We start from the raw sequence: 21,882 nt of genomic DNA on the forward strand, positions 1-21,882 counted from the left end.
CATAAGGAAATCGTCCATGGGCTTAATAAAAGGAGTCTATGGGTTGCTTAGGGCTTAAGCATCCAAATTAGGGTTTCCTTATTAGATAACCCTAATAGCCCAACTATATAAAGACCCCTATGGCTCAAAAACGTGGCTAATGTTCTTGTAAGGGTTTACACACGTTTTTGGCAGCCTCCAACCTCTCTCCTCTTCATCCTCTTGCTTATGGTGTTTGTGAACCATTAGAGGAGTGACACTTGTGACTGTAAGCATTCCAAAGTCAATACAAGGGGAATCGGGATTGTTATTGCTATATAACAATCAAGGTAATACGATAAACTTATTCTCATGTTAATATGATTATATGTATGCTAGAATTAGGGTTTATAGTCTTGGATTCAAAGCATGTACAATAGAGAAACCTAGATCCAAGCTTTAGGGTTTGAATGAGCACATAGGATGTCTTATGACCAAAAACCCATCACTTTTGGGATTAACGCGCTGGCGTTAATTACTTCTTTTGAAAGATGTTTATGTATTTATCTTTTGAATATGTAATGAATACAATTATGTAAACATCTTGGAAACTTTAATATATATGGTGGTGTGTACTTTCCTTTCTATGAACTGTTATGATACTGAATATGATGTCCTCCGCCCCCGAACGTTTCCGCCGTTCTGGTTTGGGGGTGTGACATCGCCTTTAGTAATCAAACTAATTACATTCTTCTATTTGGAGTTGAATGGACTTGAGCTTTAAATATATTAAATTACATTTATAGGGGCGTTTTAGGTATCAACCAGGTCAGGTTAGAGCTTTTGGTAATCAAACTAATTACATTCTTCTATTCGGAGGTGAATGGACTTGAGCTTTAAATATTTTAAATTGCATTTATAGGGGCGTTTTAGGTATCAACCAGGTCAAGTTAGAGCCTTTGGAATGATAGCTGGTGGATCTAGCATCACTTCGATGTTTCAGGTGTTTATTTATTTATTTTAAACCTTATCAAGTCCTTTTTTAAAAAATAAAATAACATAAGATGGTAATTTATATTCTGTGTTAGGTTGTTAGGGCTGTTCTTGAAAACCCTTCAGACAAGACAAAGGTGCATCTCATCTATGCTAATGTCATGGGGAAAGTTGGACCTGGTAGCCATCCATCTGCGATTGAAACTGGGATGAAGTTTTACATATCAAACCTTGATTATAGTGTCTCGAATGACGATATTAAGGTGATTGATACTTTCTTTTTACCTCTTATAGCTAACTTTGGCTAGATCTGGATACCGTACTCCAACGTTTGGATTAACCATAAAAAATCAGACTTAGAATATTTCAAAAAATCAAACTGATTTGGTTGTTTCTTCTTTATTGACGATCTAATAAACGTGAAATTGAAATCCTTGTACTTCTAAGTTTGGTACTTGGTAGAAGGCAAAGTTAGTATAAATTACAATACGTCATAAAGATTCTTTGAAGATGTGTAAATCTATTTCCAAATTCTTTTACTCGTATGCAAGGGCATAAATTAAATGGTACATAGCCAATCTAAGTTATAGTAGAGATTAATGGTTTCTTGTAGTCAGGAAAACGCTAATAGTAACAAGAAAATAGTTAAGTGTAGCTGTTGTATCTAAAAACTGTTTTGGTCGATTTGTGGATGAGATTGTATTTTGTGCACAATATACTTTTTATTTCTTTACTGGTAAATCATAGAATTTCTTGGGTGAAATCTCACATGGATGAAACCACTTCAATCTGTGTAGGAGCTTTTTGCAGAAGCTGGTGACCTGAAAAAGTATTCTATACATTATGATAGAAGTGGGAGATCAAAGGTAATTTTCAAGGTTTTAGTACCTTTTGTAAAGTTTCATGTTTTTGATTTTGTTGTAACTAAATTTTCTTTCAGGGGATGGCTATGATATTGTATTCAAGAAGGCAAGATGCATTAGCGGCTGTCAAAAGGTATAACAATGTCCAACTTGATGGGAAGCCAATGAATATAGAGATTGTGGGATTAAACATTATGGGGCCTGTTGCTGGTTTTTCATTTCCAAACAACTCTTTTGGAAACATGAATGGTTTTCCAAGAAGGTATGGTTCTTTCTTGTAATTTGAATCTTTGGTTGCATTTAGTTGCGAATCTTGAATCTTTGTTTGCATTTGGTTGATTTCTTCCTTTTTTTTATTGAAGACAAAGATACCCACACAAGATATATTAAATAAATATAATGAAAACTTCAAGTACATATAATAATAATGAACAAAATATATTTAAATATAAATAAAAATATTAATCTATTACAATTTGTCTCTCCAACTCGGTCTGTTCATATTTACTCAGAGAAGGTCGTTCATCTCCCTCATTGCTACTTTGTGAATGATTACAAGAACGTAAAGGTGTAAATGTAGTTTGATTAATCTGTTATTATTATAATTGAGTAGATTTTTCATACTACATACTCTTCTAAATTCTAATTTGTTAGATTTTTTAAAGTGATGTCAGCTCTTTTTAATAATCATTTTTTTAATGGTTGGGTGCAGAAAAACCTTGATGTGGTGGATGTAAACCGCCAACCCAGGCGTTCAGCTTACGGATTGCCTGAAAACAAGTTCATATTTGCTTGTTTTAATCAGCTTTACAAGATGGATCCTCAAATTTTTATCACTTGGTAACATTAAAGATATAATCTCAATTTATGTTACTCTTGTAAGTAACATTTAACATAATGTTTGTTTCAGGTGCAATATTTTAAAGTGTGTTCCCAATAGTGCCCTTTGGCTTCTCAGGTTCCCAGCTGCTGGTGAAATGAGACTTCGTGCCTGTATGTCATTTTTAATCCTCTTATTATATAAAACTATACCCATTTATAACCTTGTACTTTTAATTAAGACATTATAGTTTGAATATTGTAATAAGAAGAAATAAAAGTAGGTTGATTTTTCTTACATGTTTTGGGTATTGTGTAGATGCTGTTGCACAGGGTGCGCAACCAGACCATAGTATTTTCACTGATGTTGCTATGAAAAACCAACACATCAGACGCAGTTCTTTGGCATATCTTTGCCTTGATACGTAAACCCCTTCCCCCTCTTTTTTTTAAAAAAAATTATATAATAGTTAAGTCCTTATAGTTTTGTGATTATGTCAAAACATGCCCTTACTGATGGTCTTTCTAAGGTATTTCTTAAACACTAATATATAACTTGCAATGGTTCCTTTACGAAAGGGTAAAATAGTCAAAGCAGTAGCCAGTCCTATCACACCACCATTACCAACAGACAGTGCAGAAAGAAGACAATAATTATGCGAAATTACGGTTTTAGAAAAAATGGAGAACCACTTTCAGATAATATGACTTTGAAGACATCATCAATACTCTTCCCAAGACCGTATTACACTCTTACTTATTAATTTTTATCCTTTTTTATTTGAACATATTCATATTTAATACTTTTTTTTTCTCAAAAGGTATTAGAAATTCATAACATGAAAGCATGGAAATCTGTTTTCATATTTGCCACTTCATATGCATTGGGGCTTTTCATGATTGCCAAATCCCCATGGTATTTTCTTCCATTAGCTTGGGCATGGACAGAAACTACAGTTACAGGGGTAAAATCATAAATAAAGTTACTTTGTTTTTTTCTCTTCATTAATTAATCCTTCAAATACATATTTTTAATATTTTTTTGTTGTATTTGTGCTTTCAAGGTCTTTTAGTTGTTTTTCTAGACGAAATGAAGAAGATATAGAGAGATTGGTGCTGATTTGATGCAATTCAAATATGATTAGGCCGTTCAGATATTTTTTTTGGACAGACTTGCCCCTGTTGCTGGTGGGTTTACCAAAATACCCTCCATACAATAGTTTTATAAGTGCTTTAAGTCCCTAGTACAATCTACTGCATGTAGATGGACAAATTACCCTTGTTGCTGGTGGGTTACCCAAAAGAAACTGCTTTGCATGATCCACATGTAGATGGACAAATTTTGGTATGCTATCTTAAATATTTGAAGTTGCTTTCCAGTGCAACTAAAAGTTAAAAAAATTATGTTCACATGTCTTTCTTACAATTTAACATATAGTCTTTTATGAAGTTTTTATAATATTTAACATTCCTATTAGGTTAGTTTAATTTTACTCCATCAATGATTACTACAATACTAAATTTAATATCTCTAATACCATGTTATTCAAGTATTCTTTGAGTATGTGGCATATATGTGTTATGAATACATATTCAAACTGGACAAGGTTACATACAACAAATCTCATCCATACACATCATGGATACCTACAACTTGGATACTAAAACCATGGTTTTGTTTCTCAAGATGCAAAAGAGCATCTTGCTGCACTAGCTGACAAGCTTGGTTCTTCACTAACAGATATCCATGAAAGAGAGAGTTTTGCATATGGAGCTTGTGGTCAGGTATGCTCTACAAATGTTATGTCGTTTTCGTTTTTAACATAAAATACAAAGGTCAAGTATGATCTACATATGTTGTGATGTGATGAATTTATGGTTTGATTCATCAGTTTGGTCACATGAAAACCAACAAACACTGCCCTGAGTACAGAGAAAATTCCAACATCAAAACACTTTTAAAAAAAAATAAAAAAGTACATAAATTTGATAGTGTGTGTTGCTTCATATAGTAACCAATTCCTTCAGGAAGCCAAAGAACAAATATCGGTTACTCCAGAGACTCAAATCAGATGTGTCGCCAAGAACCTCGTGTTCTTTTGTCTGACTACCCATGTGTCCCATTGGAAGAAGCTCAAGGTTCTTTATTTCTCTTACACTGTAATAATCCATCTTAACACTTATTTTGTAGTTATGTTTTTTTGCAGACAATATAGATACTGTGAGCAAGTTCGTAGGTTTAGAGTCCTTAAGTGGTGTTATTACGGACGAGTGGAGACAAGTGAGTCACACATTTAAAAAAGTCAGCACAAATCTTGTTTACAGTGAGGCACACATTAGGTTATTAGAACTATTAGTTTGTAAATTTCTGTTACAACTTCTATTTATTTGTTTTATTTTTCTATATATGGAACGATTATTTGTATGACATTAAATTTTATGTAATGGATTGTATTTTTTGCATATGATATTTTATTTTCAATTATGAGACATTAAATATAAATTTAATTTGAAAATTAGTATATCTATAAATAATATTTTTTTAAACATTTGAAATTATGATACGCAAAAATGTGTGTCATCTTCATTTATGAAATGGCCTTTCTTGACAAGGGTTTTCTTGATACGCATTGCGTGTCATTAACAGGCGTGTCGTAAGGTTACGACACGCAAATGCGTGTCGTCTTCTATATGACAGGGCCTTCCTTGATACGCATTGCATGTCGTAAACGCGCATCGTAAATCAGCGTCGTAAATGCACGTCGTCTATAGATGACGCGCAAAAGCGTGTCATCTCTCTTCATAACAGGGCCTTCCTTGACGCGCATTTGCGCGTCGTCTGAGCCTTTTACGACACGCAATGAGCATCGTAAAAGGTTGTTTTTTCTAGTAGTGACATTTGAGTTCCTATTACCTACGTTTGAAGAAGTAGTAGCATGGGAGGGTGGTAGGGTGTGTGTCTCAGTGTTGAGAGTGTACTTTTTGAAGAAGTAGTAGCATGGGAGGTGGCAGGGTGTGTGTCTCAGTGTTGAGACTGTACTTCGTTAACTGAAGAGAGTGCCTTAACAAGGTAACTGGTTGCAAAGGGGGATGTAACCAGTTGGTAAAAGGGAATCTGGTGAAAATCATTAAAATGAAATATGATGGGCAAATGTGAGGCATCTGTGACAAACAAATATATATATATATATATATATATATATATATATATATATATATATATATATATATATATATATATATATATATATATATATATATATATATATATATATATTGGGTATAACCGGTTTTTTTTATGTAAATTTGAATGCTTTTATGATAACAACCCTACAAAAAATTATTCAACTGCCAACCATTTGATACAGATAAATCATACTAGATATATTATTTACTTTAAAATTTTACTAATTATAAGATTCAAGTTAAAAAGTTCTTAAGTGGTTGTCATTAATCAGTAGAAAGACGAATGTTGTGGAGTATTCAAATAAATATGATGTATTTTGCTCAAACTCTCTTATAAAAATTATAATGATTTCATGAATAGTAACACATTTTGGTTTAACAAGTAACAACTATATATCCATGAAGCTTAAAACATCATAAGCATTAGTCGTCTGGAACTAGAGCATCTTTGGTGCAAACCGTTTCTAGACATAAGATCATAAAAACGAGAAAGCAAAAAAAAAAAAAATGATCTGACACTCAAAATATAATTAAAAGAAACGACCGTCATTTTGAATATATCCATTGTGGAAAGATGGAGCATTTTGAAGATAACTTTTTTATTTAGCTTTATGGTGGAATTCTTTTGTGCAAATTATCATTCAAAAGCACGTCATTAATTAAATACTTTGATGACAAAGATGGTACTTTATTGATCGCTTACATGAAAAGGTATCTTCGAATTAAAAAATAAAGACATTAAATAAATATAACAAAACAATAAAGAAAAGCAAGTTGATTATCAAATTATAAGATCAGGATGTTTGTCATATAACCAACATCGCGAAGAATTAATATTAATTGTATATATGCTACCATAAACAAATATATAATTTATAAAAACGTTGAAGTCAACAAATTGAATATGTTTTAAATATTATATTCATAAGAAAATTTTAAAGGAAAAAAGTTATATCACGATGTAACTTAATATAAGGTCTATATATGTTTGACAACTTATATGATTTTTTTTTTCGTTCTCTTTTGAAGGGCAAAATTTTATTATGAGAGGACAAGCAAGAATTTAGCAAAACCAATAAAATACATCAAAAAATAGCAAGTTTTGGGTCTAGCAGCCATCCAACCCAATTTAGATATTTCTTAGTTTTAGTATAATACCATCAAAAACGTTGAGTAGCATTTTTATAAAAAAGATATATCATTCTCTAATGATGAACAACAAAACAACCAAGTATTTATGAAAATCCAAATATACCTCAATATCGAATAAAAGACCCACTCCAAATAATATTAAGGGATAATGATTTGATAGGGTAAGATATTTTTTTAAATGTATACATTTAATCTTTATTCTGTTTTTTTTTTTTTTTTTTTTTTTTTTTTTTTTAAAAATAAACCCTTATACATTAATAATATGTACACATTAGGTCCTTTTCACCGGATTCTATAGGTTTTGCTAACATGAAGGGTTTATTTTATAAAAAAAATAAAATAAAGACTAAATGTGTACATTTCAAAAAGTATCTTACCCTATCAAGTCATTTTCACTTTCTTTTATTTTGTTGAAATGAAATATCCGGGTGGCATCCTAATATCCACAACGAGATTTTTCCAACTTTTATTCATCATGAAAAAGAGGGAGAACCCCGATCTCCGGCGACTCCCTTTTATGTGTTCCTACATATCACTGGTAGCAAGGAGGAATGATGACAAAAACAACAAGGTCGAAGGGGGAGGCAGGAGGATGTAGAGACGGTAGTTGGCGGCGAGGAGCTGCTCTAGTAGCTCCTTCGTCGATTCTTTCTTCTTTTTCTGGCAACATATCTCAAACATGGAGGCAAAGAGAGACAAATCGGAGAAACACAACAGGTAAATGGTGTTTGGTTGTTGCTGTTCGACCGGAAGGAAGAGAGACGAGAAAGAAAAGGGTCGTCGCCCTTTTCTTGTTGCTGGAGGATCACCCACCTCCGGTGACTAAGCTAATTAATTGCTATTTAGTGCTATTTGTGTTTCCACATCAGCAAAACCTGTAGAATTCGGTGAAAATTACCTAATGTGTAGATATTAATAAAGTATAAGGGTTTATTTTACAAAAAAAGAATAAGGACTAAACGTGTACAATTCAAAAAGTATCTTACCCTATCAAGTTATTTTCCATAAAAAAAAATTCGTATATGACCGGTATACCGGATATAGCCGGTCACAAGGATTGTATTGTTACAAAAAATAAAGTATAAGGGTTTATTTTACAAGAAAAAAAAAAGAATAATGACTAAATGTGTACATTTCAAAAAATATCTTACCCTATCAAGTCATTTTCCCAATTCTTAACTGCTTCATGAAAATGAAATGCCGAGAACCAAGTCATCTAACAAACACACAAAAATAGTGTAAATTGTCATATATATATATATATATATATATATATATATATATATATATATATATATTAGTTTATAACCCGTAGAACCACGGTTACAAAATTAAAATTTGTATATAAATCAGAAAATTAAGTTGTTAAAATAAACATATATTATTAAAAAAATAAGGAATTATAAAAGAAAAATTAACAAAGCGTTAATAATAATAATAATAAAACATGTTATGAGAAATAATATTTTACAAACAATTTACCAATTTCTAAAAACTTCTTTATTTAAAACATTGTAAGTTTTATTTGTAAATCTACCATCATTATCTAAAGTTAACAGTTTTAATCATTTTCTACTTTGAACTCTAGATAACGTAACATATAATTAATCACTTGTAAAAGCGGGATCTTTCAAAAACAAACCAACCTTAGATAAGGATTGTCCTTGGGTCTTATTAATTGTCATTGTAAAACAAAAGGTATTGAAATCGTTCCAGATGTTGTACATTGGTTATATGGAAGACAATGTTGATATGAAAGGTATTCAATACATATTAAAATTAGCTTATAATTATCATACTCTAGATTTTTGAATGATCAATTATGTTGATTTGGTCAACGATGTTTATTAATTTTGATATATCTTTAATTTCTTTGAAATTTTGCTAATTGCTGCTGAATCAGAAATGATTTGGCGAAGTAGTGGAGCATATTTGTCTGGTAATTCAACCAACCGTGCTTCGTGGACACTCTAGAAGAACCCACCTGTTTCTGCTGCCAAGAGAAGGGACAATGGATACAAAGCTGCCCAAAGGAACTGAAGAGTCTAAGAGATGAGAAAGTCAAGAAGTATGGCTCTACTTCAGGTATAAAATCCACTATCTAACTCCATTAAATTCCTATTCTTTATACACAATGTGATAAGATTAGATTTGCATGTTTTGCAGGATTAGAGAAAGGAGAGGAAGTTTGATGCAAGAGCAAGATGAGTCTGAGAACGAAGAAATGGATTACGATCGCATGATTCGAAGATCAGATTTTGATCTTAGAAAGTTATGATAGATTTGTCAGGAGTATTTGTTTACATAGTTTTTCATTCGAATTTTGCATTGTAAGGGCATGTTTTCCTCTGCTTTTATGAATAAAATAAAATTTGGTTTTCCTTATAATGGCGTATATGAAAAATTGATGTTTGTGTACTTCTATTATTAGCAAAATGGATTTGATTCTTGATTAGGTTGTTTGTGGAAGTGTCAAGAGTTTATCAAATAGGGAGAGTTTCTCATCGCCCAAGTTTCAAGTGGATAGGAACTTGGAATCGTGCAACAAGTATTGCATGATGAATGAAAACTTTCACATTTGGGAAATTTAGACTAATTTATGACAAAGTGTCAATTTAAGGACTAAGAGATTGAGTACACTAGGTCGTACGTTGATCAAGTCTACCACAAGAGTAACAAAATCATTCGTCATGATTCACTAAAGATTAGTGAATATGGTTATACTCATAAGATTGAGTATAATTCTAAAAGGAGTTTCAATCAATAGCAGAACGAATAAAAAGAATCAAGTAGGCAGAAAGATAAAAGTTTCTCCGTTCTAAGAAGAAGGGAGAGTACCTTTATTATGATAGGACTTAATGATTAAAACTATATCTCAATTGATCCTCTAACTGAATCTTAGTACAATTTGTATGGAGGAATCGAGAATTGTGGAAATGGTTAAATCAAGAAGTCAATAATACTTCGTTCCATTATCAAGTCTTAGAGTAATACTCCAAGATTGTGAATTGAGTGACAAGTCTTAAGAAGGTTTATAACATTCATCAAATGTGGAATTTGGAAAAGGGTTTCTTATTCTTGCACATTTGAAATTGGTAAGTTGTGATGTTTTGGAAAAGACAAACACCAACTAGGACCAATCATGTGAAATGTTTTGATAAAACTACACTAACTCTTGAATATTTGTTTGTCAAGAAATGTTTCTTGACAAAAGAACCTTATATGTCAAGGAGTCAGTGGGAGTCATAATGGTCTTGAAAGGTTTCAAGAACAAATCAAGAATAAACCTTATCGATCATCACTAGCACACGACTTGAGGTTTACAACCTATCGTGTTAACACTATTTTGTTTTCTGTGCCATTCCAATTGAGTTTTCTGTATATGTGAGTTCTACAAGTTTTCAATGGATTATATAGGGGTAAGGCACCTTGTTCAATGAAAAGTACATGGAAATGAAGGGGTGAGTTGCTCAATAACTACTTGGAAGACATGGTAGGCACTCGTGTTACCATAAGGCAAGAAATCAAAATTAAGAGTGTTCGGTCCATATGAGTTTGGATTTGTTGCAAACTTTTGTTTTGACAAATTCGCATGGATAGGAACACATACACCGTTAAAATCTAAGTGTCATAAGATCCCCTCCTTCATGAAAATGACTGTGCGGAAATGCTTTCACTAAGAGAGATTTTAAGAAGATAGTGATTGTGAAATTGTATTCTCGAATTCGATTATGGTCACGATATCCCTTTCCATGATTCGAATTGTGAGATTTGGCAATTAGTCTGAATTGTTTAGACACACATATGAGCTATCTAAAGCAAAGGTGTATAAGACTAAGAAGCTTGATAAAAGTCTATCAAAGTATTGGGTATTAGAAATACGAACTTAAGAAATTCAATAACTATTGTTTTTCTGGAAGTTAAGTTGATTTCTGAATACATGTCAAAGCTAGTGGGAGCATAAGTGTTATGCTATTATAATCATCATGATAGTGGGAGCATAAATGTTATGCTTGTAGGATTATTAAGACAAGTATTGCATGTTAGCAATATTAATTATAGAAAACAAGAGTTATACTTTGCAATGTTGTAAGGATTGAATAGTTGTTTTGCTATAATTAAGGGAGAGAATATTATGCTTCATTTCAAAACTAAAGGCTTAGATTGTGAAATGTTAATAAACTTTGTCAAGGATACATAGTGTGTTCTTAAATTTCGATTATGATTACGGCTTTCCTCTCATAGTTCGAATTGTAAGAACATAACACATAAAATATTATGGCCGAAGATTGATAAAGTATCAAATCTTTATGTAAGACATTATGCATCGTGAACCATATGCTTCAGATATAGGATCGGTTGCAAGTGTTATAATATTTGACCATTCTAAAATTTTCCAAATGTCTAGTGCATTTAGAGGGAAAAAGTTTTGACTAAGATAATTAAACAATTATCAAAGGATGATCCAAAGCTTGCTAAGGATTGGTCGCTTGTGAGTAGTTGGAAGTATAGTATTGGATGGACCATATCGACATTATCATGAATAGATAAGATTCTATTAAGAATGAGTTGTCATATGGAAAATATGGAAATGGTTCCATATTAAGAGTTGGATATTGAGAGTCTATGTCTGGATTAGAAAATTTTATGCAAAAGGATGTTTAAGGAATGTACTTTGAGTGAGAGACATCACATCTATGGAATTTTATTGTACCAATCTCAGATAAAGGACATTGTAATTTCATTGTCAATAGTCATTGTGACTTTTGTACTATGACATTATGAAAGGATCATTGGATAAAAAATGTTAGAATCTAGCATATTCTATAAGTGGTAAGAATTTGATATTCTTTCACTTGTGAAAAAGGATTAGGAGTTGTGAAATGAGTATGATTGGAAATGTGTTCATTTGATCTATTTCACAAAACAAGAACCATAGGCAAACGTTGTGTACATGCTAAGAGCATGGAACAAGTGTAGTAATAATTCAAGTAAGAAGTTGATTACCCGAAACAAAAAATAATGAGTAATCAATATGGTGATAGATAAAAGGTGTTTTATTCATACTCAAAAGTTTGGGGCCATATGGGATTAGTATTATTCTTGTATTTCACTTTGCATGTTTTGACTTCCTGAATAATTTAATTGGTTCAGAACAGTCAAATTATTTGAACGGGCCACAGTCGTTCATATGTTGGAAGTAGGTATGAATGAAGACTGTCGTGAATTGGTATGTGGCTTGTCTAAAGTGTATTAGATATAAGCAAATGTTTGCTGCAACGTTCATGAGTGCTTATGAATATGATTTGAGCATTGGATTAAACCAACACTCACTTGGATCACTTCATGGATTTTATCACGAGTGATTGGTGAGACGATAATATCTTATATTCTTGAAATCGAGATGTGTGAGTTGTATCTTGCGAGTCGGTTGCACATTGATAATATGTAAACGCACCAGTAACTTGGTGTCATAAAACAGATTGTTGTGTGTGATTCAGTGAGTGAGTGCAAGCAAGCATTAAATCAAAGTTTATCCATTCCTTTTATCCAAAGTAGGATGAAAGCGATATCTTTGGGCCCCTCGATGATTTAGTGATGGCACCTAAGCGCTTGGCCGAGACAGGACAAATTTGATGTGATCAATTGTAGTTTGTTGTCATTCGTCATAAATCGGAAGTTGGGCAATAGTATAGAGAGAATGATTGGAATTCATGTCTTATATCTATACGATATCTAGAATGGAGGAAAATATGATACCTTATCTAAAGGACAAGCGTATCTGATAAGATCAGAGTTGACAGCGGCTTTGGAAAGCTACGATTGTAGATCAGGATCTGAAGTCATACACAGAATAGTAATTAGACTTATCCAAGTGGGAGACTGTTGGATTAGTGTCTAAGTCCATAACTATTTTGGTATGTACTTGACCCGATGGTGCATGGTCCTTTTGGGTTACCTTAACCAAAGCAACTTGATAGGATAAATTATGGAGAGAAAGGATTAATTATGATTTATTAATATATTATGAGAATAATATATTAAAGGAGAAATCATATTGTTTAATTAATATTTGTCAACAATTAATAAGAATTAAGTTTGTGATTAAAAGACATTAATTAAACTTAAGGGACTAAAACTGTCAATTGTGTGATAGTTGAATATTGGGCTAATGGACTCCATATTAGAGGGGAGGATGAATTCTATGGCGAAACCCATTAGAAATCGTCCTAGGCCTTTAAGGAAGGAGTCCATGGGTTGCTTAGGGCCTAAGCATCCAAATTAGGGTTTCCTTGTTAGATAACCCTAATAGCCTCACTATTTAAAGGACCATGAAGACTCAAAAACGTGGTGAACTTATTCCTTAGGGTTGCCACATGTTTTGGGCAGCCTCCCATCTCCTTATTTTTCATCCTCTTGCTCTTGGTGTTTGTGAACCATTAGAGGAGTGACATTTGTGACTCTAAGCTTTCTAAAGTCATTACAAGGAGGATTTGAGATTGTTATTGCTACATAACAATCAAGGTAATATCTTAAACATATTGTTATGTTAATATTGATTATCATATGTTACATCTAGGGTTTAAAGTCTTGGATGAATTGCATGTACAATAGAGAAACCTAGATCCAAGAATTAGGGTTTGTATGACCACATAGGTTCTTATGGCTAAAACCCAACAATTAGAACATGTTTGAGTTTTTGGGTGTTAGACTTTAGTAAATGGGTAATCCGTTTGATACGTTGGATTTGAAGCTATCTTATTTGAATTACCCAAAACAAGAGATAAATTAATAATATATGCTAATGCATGTTTTGTACAAGCCCCAATCAAAATACAATATATCATGATCATATAATTAAGTGTCTTTTATTCCATTTTTAGCTTTATAACAACAGTTTGTTTACGTGGCGAAGAAAGAAAACTTGAAGATGAATATTTAGGTTGGATGTTTATATAAGATTGGTTTTAAATATATAATATAGATATAAACACACAAATGTGTGTCAAATACAGCCCATCACATATTTAATGTTATAAACTACAATAAAACTCAAAGTGGTTTTCCAAATATAATGTTTATAATATAATATAATATATTAGAAGAATACCATATAGTAGATGAATCCCACATGTTGTGCAGAAATTTAGTTGTATAGATAATTAATTATAATTATATTTCATTTAAAATATGTTAGGATCATTTGGTTATTACATTGTTGTATTAGGCACTATAGTCTCATATATTTTGAATGACTCTTACAAAAATGATGTCTGTAATTTGAATATAACGTAATATCTTATGATGTTTATTGAATTATATTATCTTCGATTGAGCACTTTTTAACTGAAATCAACTTTATTACAGTTAAAAATTTTGGCTCCGTTTTTTCTTTTCATTAGTTCTAGAATATGATTTTTTATATTAACTTAAAATATGTCACTATCTTAAAATAGATTGAGAATGAGAGTTTTATATTTACTTAAAATACGGTACCATTTTCTATTCAATAGTAAAACTAACAAAAGTCGTTAAATATATATTTTTGTGAGGTTCAACATAAATAGAAGACCACAAATGAGAATCCATATCTAATCAATCATCAACTAATGAATTAGATATTAATATCTACATAAAAATTACATTTAAAATTTTAAACTAATAGTAAAAAATTTTCATTATTTATTATGATAAAAAATTTGTAAATAAAAAAATATACATGCTATTTAATCGCATACAAGTTTTATGTATGACTTATTCACAATACATTAAACCATATATAACCATATTAAACTACATAATTATCCCACTGCGCAACGCACGGACGTTCGCCTACTATACTTATAAAGAAAGCATTTTTTCTTTCACCACATTCATTTGAAACTCCATGACTTTTCAATTTCTATCTAATAATGATTATAAGTTTGTTAATAAGTTTAAATAAATATCTAAACTAAAGTGTAATAATATATATAAACCAAGGTTGCAGAAATCGCTCGACGGTAGCTCGATGGTGGACTGGGGTCAAGCGATTAATCACCTAGGCGGGGATTAATCGGAGGATTAATCGGAGACCATTAATTATTTAAAAAATATTAAATATAATATTAATCCTAAAAATATAAATTAATAAATATAACATTATATCAATTAAAAAATTATTAAAAAATTAATAAAGATAGCATTATAAAAATAAACTATGATTACAAAAAAACCATTTGATCCTTAATACATCACATCTAAATGACCAATTACTGCATTTGGATCCATGTTATCAAATGAAAACACGAAGAATTATTATTTTGAGGCATAATTTCAATTTATCAGGATGTTATTGCACCTTATCAGTATTAAAACTTTCATTTTGAGTTCATAACGAGTCCATTCTTATGTCCTGGAATGCACAATCCATTCCTGTGAGGCATGATTTCACCAATCAATTCATATTACACGTATGTCTATCAGTGTATGTATGCATAACAAATCCATTCTTATATGTAGCATATATTCCAACAACAACAATTAAACCTAATACATATTGCTAAAGTTTTAATCAAGAACCCATGAATATCAATGCCTTGCTTTGATAATCAAGACTACAAGATTCACTCAGGCAATTGATCGAGTACTTGGTGGGTAGGTGGTTTCATACACTAATCGAGCAATTTACTAATCATCTAAACCACCATACACACATAAAACCAATCAATGTTGAGATTGAAGAACTAAGAAACATGAAACTGAGATTGAAAAACCAATCTGTAAGAGATGGATTACCCACGAAGCGGATTTGCTAACAGGGCTCTATAGATTTTCTTATAAGGCAATACATCTTCCAATAGGGCGGAAGGGGGCAATGGGTCGTCGAACAACAGTAGTGAAGTGCGAATCAGGTCATTGAGGATATTAGGGAATTAGGTTGATAGGCGGACGGTGTTAGAATCAGGATGTCGATGCATCCACAAAACCTAAAATTAAAATTACAGATAAAAATAATTGATTAGATGTAATCATGTCAACGAAATCAAATTTAGAGTATAAACAATTAAACAAAATCCTAACAATCACCACGCTTCCATGGCCGATGATCATCGTCTTCAAGGTGATTGTTCGATGGATCTTAGGGAAATTTCATCTCAACCTAATCTTAGATTCTGAACTGAAAAATTTCATCTTGACCTAATCTTGGGGGAGTTTTGTGTTTCCAGTGAAAAAGGAGGGTGGTGTAGAGGGTGTTCGATGGTGTTGTGAAGAAGGAAGTTACGTGTTTGCATCCCACATTGCTCGTGTTTCCAGTGAAGAAGAAAGTATCGTGTTTGCATCCCACATCGTTGGTTGGACAATAGATGAAGACACACATACCTTATAAAAGGATAGTTAGTTCCTTCAAAAAATCAAACCCAACTACTTGGTAGGCTAAGAAAACCTGACCCAACTATTTTTGGGCAAGCGGGCTCCTTTGAGCTGGCGTGTTGTAGTCATTTTGGTCTGATTTTAGGTCCGAGTCCGGACGAATTAGTTCGATTTGGACCGTCTTTGACCGATATTGACCAAGGCAGATTAGCTTAGCCGATAACAACTATTCGTAAGCGATTGGAGTCCGCCAAGCGCATAGGCGCCGATTAATCGGCCGCTTAAACCGATTTTTACAACCATGATATAAACTAAATTCCAATATTAATATAATATTTTTACTTTTACTTATAAAGTTATGTCTTTAACTTTGAACATATTATACTTAATTTATTAGTTTTAAAATGTTGTTGTATGTAAACCATTATCATTTTAAAGCTACAATTTTTTAACAGTTCAGATAAAATACTTATATTGTTAAATTAAATATAATATTATAGGGTCAACATAAATATAAATTTTAGTTCAACGTAAACAACCCAAATAATATTGTGTAAATAGTTAAATGTGGTAAATTGTAGTGTATTTCTATTAATGATCATAAGTTGGTTAATAAGGTTAAATAAATATCAAACCTAAAGTGTAATCGTAAATAAACTAAATTGCAATATTAAAATAATATATTTACTTCTACTTATAAAGTTATATCTTTAACTTTTAACATATTATACTTAGATTAATAGATTTAATATATTGTTGTACGTAACCATTATCAATTTAAAGCTATAACTTTTTAACAGTTTGGATTAAATACTTAAATTGTTAATTTAAATATAACATTACATGGTCAACTTAAATACAATTTCAGTTCCACTTAAAAAAATCCAAAGAATATTTTGTAAATAATTAAAACTGATAAATTGTAGTGCTATAGGCGAAAACTAAAATGTAATCTCAATTTAACTAAGATATTTCATAAAAATAATTTTATAATCATTAAAAGTTTTCAAATAAATAGCTTACAATAAGAATAGTTAAAAATAACACTATATAAATGATTGTATTGTTACTTTTAAAAACAAAAACCAATGTTTGATGTTTTAAATAATTATAATGATAGAAATTAAACATTAAACTAATAAATTTAAAAAAATTAATTAACAATAACAACAACTATAAATACAATTAAAACATTTATTATTTTTTATTTTCATTCATGAGTAACCCGTGGGTAGAGGTCATTCAAACGATTGAAATTATCTAGTTTTAATAGATGTATATATTATCATATAATTCAAAATAATAATTTTATTATATCAACTTAGTATACAAATTATTATATCAATTTTATCAACAACGTTATTGTTATAGTTAAGAAAATTTATATTTGTAAATGTTTCAACTATATAGGTGTTTTTGTGCAGCGCTCGGACGTTAGCCTAGTATACTTAAAAAAAGAGACATTTTTATTTGCACCACATGCATTTGAAACCTCCATGACATTTCAATTTCTTTCTAATAATTATTATAAATTAGTTAATAATGTTAAATTAATGTGAAAACTAATTGTAATCATAAATTAACTAAACTACAATACTAAAATATCATATATATATATATATATATATATATATATATATATATATATATATATATATATATATATATATATATGAATTTAACTTTCTACAATATTATAGTCACAAATTTTGTATAATTTATGATTTCATACAAAATAGTTAACTTATTAATTTTTATATAATTTTAAACAGTTAACTTAAATGCAAATTTCAGTTAAACTTGAAAAAAAATGGAAAGACTAGTTTATAAATAGTTAAAAGTTACAAATTATAGTATTAAACCTAAATTGTAATCCTAAATTAAAAAAAAAAAAAACAACCATGAAACCTTTTTTTTTTATAATCATTAAGATTTTTCAAGTAAATAGCATAAAAATAATTTAAAATAAGAATAGTTAAAAATAATATTATATAAAAAGTTATAATGTTATCTTTAAAAACAAAAACAGTGTTTGTTTTTTTTAATAATTATAATCAAAGAAACAAACAATATTCATCAGATAAATATTAAAAAAGTTCAATTTCCGAAACTAAATTAAAGTAACTAAGAGTTTTCAAATATGTTATTTTAAATAATTTACAACAACAATAGTTAAAAGTAACATTATATATAAAAAATTTATTGTTACATTTAAAAATGAAAACTATGTTTGATGTTTTAAATAATTAGAATGATAGAAATTAAAATCTTTAGCAAATAAATTTTTTAAAATTAATTAATCATAAAAACAATGGGGAATTTCGTATATACCCTTGTTAAATATGAAAATATCGTATTTGGCCAACTTAATTTCTAAATATCGTAGTTATCATTTATAAACTTTTAAAATATCATATTTACCCAAATATTAATTTTAATAGTTTTTTTATATTTTATAAATATATTTATAATATTTTGTAATTATTCTTTACATTTTAAATTTATTATAATTATGCAAAAACAATAAATTTACCATATTGTCCCTATTTTTGTTCTTGTCTCCTCTTACCCTCATTCCAGTTGATGAAGCAAAGAATCAAGTATGAAATGAATCAGAGTTAATGATCAAAGTAAGATTGCAAGATTTGAACACAAATGTAAATATGATCTTGTTTCAGCTTTATTACGCTTTCAAGTTTTACAGAGTACAAATGACAATGCTGTAAAAATCTGTATCTATGACTCTAGTAATCACTCCTATTTATAGGAGAGGAAAGTGTACAAAAATATACTAAGGACTAAGCGTTAATCTTTGAATACAATGCCTTAGTAAAATAGATTACAAAAGATACGAAGACTCAGTACATTCGAATACATGAAACCTTTCGACTAATTACAACTCTATTTACCCTTACAATCTCCCCCTTTGTAATTAAAGTCAAAGTCTTCAATTTGTAAGAAGTTGAATTGAGTACATCATCACTCTTCGTATCTCTGTGTACCATGCAATGACCTTCTTAATCTCCTTCTTATCTCCTTCAGTATTCTTCCTGCATTGGTTCATACAAACAATTAAGTTCGTATACTGAGAAGTTGTTGGAATAGTGTCTAAGGCTGTAACTATATTCGGTTGTGCATGGTCCTTTTGGGTTGCCTTCACCATAGCAACTTGAAGGATGATTTGTTAAGAGTCAGTAAATATTATAAGAAATAATATTTAGCTATTTGATTAATATAAGTCATAAATTAATTGGTATTAATTTGGTGACTTAAAGAGATTAATTAAATAAGAGGGTATAAACTGTTAATTGTTTGATAGTTAAGCTTTAGACTGTAAATCCATTAGGGTTGACTTTGGACGGATTCTAAGAGCTTTAGGATAGCTCAAAATCATCCATAAGGATATCTATGGAATGGATTTGGATAGCCTTAAGAGAAGATTATCCAATTAGGGTTTTAGGGTGAAACCCTTAAGGAGTCTACAAGTATAAATAGGCCCTTGGGATGTGGAATTCGTGTACAATCAACACACAACCTTAAGCAAGGATACTCTGGCCGAATTCCTCCCCTCTCCTCTCTCCTAAATCATCTTGCTTGCTATTGGTGTTTGTAAGCCATTAGGGGAGTGACATTTGTGACTCTAGAAGCTCCAAGACAAACAAGATCAACAAGGGATTCAAAGGTATGATTCTAGATCTGTTTCATCATTGTTATTTAGCCTAATTAGCTATTAGAAGTCTTGGATTCAAAAGCATGTTTATTAGAAAGCCTAGATCCAAGCATTAGGGTTTTGCATGCGCACATAGGAAAGTTCTTATGGCTAAAACCCAACAGTGGTATCAGAGCCTAGATTGGTTTTCTACAAATTGTTGCTTGAATAACTGAAACAAACCTGCAAAATTCGAATTTTTGGGTTTTGAGTCACTGACTCGTCGAGTTCCAAGGTGGACTCGTCGAGTAGGCCTGACTCGGCGAGTCCCCTTGTGCACTCGGCGAGTCCAAGCGTCAGGAAGGACCAAATTCGGGATTTCTTTGTGTTTATCTTATCCAAACTTTCCATAAACTAATTAGATCAATATGAATCCGATTTCTTGATAAATATAAGTGTTATCTTGATCTAGTTAAAGGTAATTATCAACTAATTAAATATTTAGTTTCCTTATATGATAATTAATTAATTATTTTGATTATTTTGGTAATTATCTTCAAAGAAATCAAAGATAAATCAAATAAAGATAATTAAGATATTAATTGTTAATTGAAATTATTTGTTATTTGATCCTCCATGTTTTAAATGTTTAAAACCTACCCTATAGTTTTGAAATTTATATTTGTGATTAAAAGTTCTAATTTAGACAACTTAAATTTAAATCCCTAGATTTTAAAAAGTTTAAAATACAACCCTATACTAGTATGATATTAATAGTATAATGTATATATGTATAACTAAATGCTAGTCTTACCGCTAGTAGGCCTCATTCACGAAGCCGATCTATAAGGTGGGTATAAGGTTGCGGCCTATAAAATGGCGCTTAATGGGTGTACACTCACACCCACCGCTTGCTTGATTGGTGGAGAGTCGTTAGCCGAACGGGTAGGATAGGGCAACCTCATCCTCTCATTAAAAGTATAATCAAGAAATACGATGTAACTAAACCTTCTTTTAAAATTTCCCAATCTTAGTTACTTTAGGAAAAGTGAATTGATGCAATCCCATGAAATTACACTTTGCACCTTGCTAAGATGTTAGTGGAGCGTGTGTGGTTTACCGGCACACTAATTGGTTCTAAGCGAAGGTGGCAAAGGGTGATTCATTGTTTATCATAGTTCGATGGAGCGTGTGTGGTTTACCGGCACATCGAATAGGTGATCGTAACAATGAAGGCACCATGTAAATTTGCATGGTAATTCACACCCGCTTTGTGATCCTCGGCATCCCTGTCACAAACAAGAGGGGCATATCGAGATTTAAACATGCCATTGAATAGTTCAATGAATCTCATCCGAACCTAGGAATTCTCAAAAACACTTAGGACTAAAAGTTTAAGTTTTGTGATGGAGAATTAGTGAATCGTCATTCACTTACCTTCAATTTATTTGCATGTTGGATTACGGCATCCCTTTTCTAGTATGTAAATGTTATTGTTGGATCCTAGCCCTAATTTTCTTATTGGGTGATAATTAGGGATTCTTGTTCTAATCTATCTTTGTCCTTTCTATAGATGTCAAACGCAAACAACGCTGCTGCTAGTTCTTTCACGTTGATGAGCCTTTGCCAAAAGGTCACCTTCGATGGAACGAACTTTGGCGAATGGATAAGATACATTCGCACCATTGCTCGCTATGAGGATAAAGAGTATGTCCTCGATGAGAAGCTCGAGAAAATCAACCCCGAAATTGCTACTCCCGCCGAAATCACCGCCTTTGAAACTCATGAGCGAGATGCGACGAAAGTACATTGCATCATGATCGCCACCATGAACTCCGAATTCCAAAAGTCCTACGAGGACATGTATCCATACGAGATGCATCAAGACTTGTTGGAGAGGTACCACCA

The sequence above is a fragment of the Lactuca saligna genome, chromosome 8 (assembly GCF_052625555.1).
Source record: "Lactuca saligna cultivar CGN05327 chromosome 8, ASM5262555v1, whole genome shotgun sequence".
NCBI classification, from domain to species: Eukaryota; Viridiplantae; Streptophyta; class Magnoliopsida; order Asterales; family Asteraceae; genus Lactuca; species Lactuca saligna.